This window comes from Epinephelus fuscoguttatus, linkage group LG13 (genome assembly GCF_011397635.1).
Source record: "Epinephelus fuscoguttatus linkage group LG13, E.fuscoguttatus.final_Chr_v1".
In the NCBI taxonomy this organism is placed as follows: domain Eukaryota; kingdom Metazoa; phylum Chordata; class Actinopteri; order Perciformes; family Serranidae; genus Epinephelus; species Epinephelus fuscoguttatus.
The window spans coordinates 13,242,113-13,245,002 of record NC_064764.1 but is presented as its reverse complement, the minus strand read 5'-3'; the positions used below and the strand labels follow the sequence as shown (position 1 = coordinate 13,245,002).

The window sequence follows — 2,890 nt, the reverse complement described above, 5'->3', positions numbered from 1 at the left end:
TCTTCCACAGGGAAACTGTAGCTTCTTCCCACGCTGGCTGCAACTTCCTGAAGCAGCAGGAACAAACTCCTGATCTGATCCAAGGTGGTTGTCAGGAACTCGTCAGTGTTCACACACAGAGATGCACAGAGGGTTTTATGCACAGAGAAGAAACTACCAAGTGGAGATAAAACACACAAAACTCATCAAAGCAGCTGCCTCACTTTTAGTGGTGATTCTGAATCTCTGGCGTCAGGACTTAAAGGGTCCTCATGAACACAGAGGCAGCCCCAAATGTGTGGCAGGCATTGATGGAGAGGTGACACCTTACAGTGTTCATGAACGTTCTGCAGAGGGTGAGAACAAAGTAGTACCAATGAGTTTCTGCTATTATAATGATGTTATTTCAGTTTGGTCTCCAGGACAGTGTGTGTGTGTGTGTGTGTGTGTGTGTGTGCGCGCGCGCGTCTATCTGTGTGTGTTTGGTTGCTGTACATGATCAGTTCAGCCACAGGCACTGTTACAAAGAAAAATCAACACCTTTGTTTCCTAAGTCTGTGTGTTTTTTCATGCTGATCAACCTGCTGACACTCCCTACAGTGCTGGAGGCGGTGCCCCTTTTATTCCTATGAAAGATGTGCTATGGCACATGAAGCCAAAATGTTTGACTGCTAACTTGAACGGGGCTAAAGACTTTAGAAAAGTTGTCAGACCTCATGGATTAAATCCTGATTAGTGAACCAAGTCATTTGCACGGTGGTTGTGACACTCAAAAAATTGTATCCATGATTTTACAGACATCTCAGATTTTGGGACTGCTACAGACAAATTTCAGTTGCAAAAAATACACTTTCAGTCCTTTCCCCTACTCTCGTTATGTTTGTTTTTTTTTTAAATAAGATGAATAAGAAGAATTAGAAACCATGACTGTAGTTGTGGACTGACCTGACCTGAGGGCAAGTCCTAGTTGGCCAGTATCTGGCACACTGCCTGGACCATTAAGGCACAAAGAATGGACAGTCCGGCCTTCTTCTCGTTGGCTCACTTCTTCGCTTTTTTCTCCTCTTCTTCAGTGGGCGCTTTGAACTCCACTACTTCATCAACCTCCTCTGCACTCCCATCTGGAGCTTTGATAGGGCTGCAACATGGAAGGAGAAACAGGCTGTTATTCTTTAGCTGATTTTATTTTTGGCAGAATTTCTGTCTTTATGTTGAACAAATGTCAGTGATGTGAAATTAGTTTTTACCTCCTGCTTTCAGAGGGCCTCTCTGGCCTCCCTTGCAGAATATTTTCTTTGTTGGAGAAAACAAAAACTTTCAAGGTTCAACAGTAGAGTGACATACTTCTCTTTAACTAGTAAATGTGTGGTTAATGTGAAACACTGAAACTTTATGTGAAACTTACTTCACAGCAGTCAGAGACTCTGCACCTCCAGCAAGTCTTCTTCTCTGGTTGTTGGTCTCTTGCTATTGTTGTGGAGGCTAGAGCGCCTGAGGAGGCCTTAGCAAAATGCATGTGCGACATACTAAAGTCAAGCAGTTGGTCAGCTCAATTCAGACTGAAATATCTCAACTGCTATTTGATAGATTGTTATAACATTTTATAAAGACATTCATGTTCCTCAGAGGATGAATCCTACAGGCTGTAGTGATCCCCTGAATTTTCACCAAGCACTACGAGCAGATCAAATTTTTCACTTGTCCAGTGAAATACCTCTCTACTAATATCTCCCTACAGGAGGGACTGGCCCAAAATACTGTAAAGACATTCATGGTTACCAGAGGATGACTCCCAGACTTTCTTCTGCCATCGCCATGGTGTGAGTTGCCGAGTGCTGGCAATACCAGCCGTAGAGATGTCTGCCTCCTCTTACACCTGCTAACCCTATTACTGCATAGAAGGATAGCTTAATGATCTTTCCAGCTAGAGCAAATTTGCAAGCAGCAGTTATTATTTCGGCAGTCGGTCCCATTGTTTCAAAAATTACTATAAATTTCAGTCTTAAATCTGCCTCTGCTAACTGCATGTGATGTGCAAGAATGGAAAGCTTGTAAGTGAGTAGCAACAGTAAGTACTCCCATCTTAGACCCCTTATCACTTCCTCTTACCCATCCCCTGCTTTTGAGTCTCAATTATCAGTCAGTCATTTCAGAAAGTGTTGACAAAATCCTCATACTGTCTGCCAATTAGACTCATATGATCAACAAATGATCATCCTCTGGGCTGCTTCGTGCTGCCTGAGTGAAAGAGCCCACAGCGGCTGGCTGCTGCTTCCACACAGACCTAATGGAGGGACAACTGGAAATGGATGCCCTCTGTCATTCTCCCATCGAGCATGTTTTGTCCACTTGCCACGCTGAGAAAAAAGGCAGACTTTAAAGAGTTTAATCTGTAACCCCAGTAATTGGTTAGTCAGGAATCTGCTGGAGCCGTACAGCAATCTTTTCACTCCTTTGTACAATTTGGACAGAAAATGTCTCCCAAGGCTAAATCACCACTGTAAATGGTGCATAAAGTAACTGAAAGGATTTAACAGTAGGATTTTCAGAGACATTCCAGCATGTATTTGGGGTACCACAAAGATGTATCCTTACCTAAAATGTTGCAAGAGATGCACAAGCACTCTCGGTGGAACAGATGTCTGGTGCTATTCAGTTGGTATTCAGTAACATTACGATGCTTTGTCAGCATTGTTTATCTCCTATTCAAGCCACAAAACCAATTCAATTGAATTAATTCCTCATCAAGGTTTTGTATCACCAGTCTATCAGTCTGTCCTGTCCCCGGTCTAGGGGACTCCCCCTAACTCCCCACTCCTCCCACTCCTGAGAAAGGCCGGCTACACAGTATTTCAGACAACAAAGTTAGCAGTTTATTAGTCTTCAGAGATGAGCAGTGCCCAAAACAACA

At 43.3% G+C, this 2,890-nt stretch overlaps 1 long non-coding RNA gene across 1 annotated transcript; it reads right to left on the bottom strand.

Annotated features, from left to right (window-relative positions):
- Positions 1-935: 935 nt before the first annotated feature.
- LOC125899606 (uncharacterized) lies at positions 936-1,539 on the bottom strand. Its single transcript, XR_007450739.1, has 3 exons — positions 1,385-1,539; positions 1,227-1,272; positions 936-1,117 (listed from the first exon to the last, which is right to left on the bottom strand). It is a non-coding gene; the product is annotated as an uncharacterized LOC125899606 (long non-coding RNA).
- Positions 1,540-2,890: the final 1,351 nt, after the last annotated feature.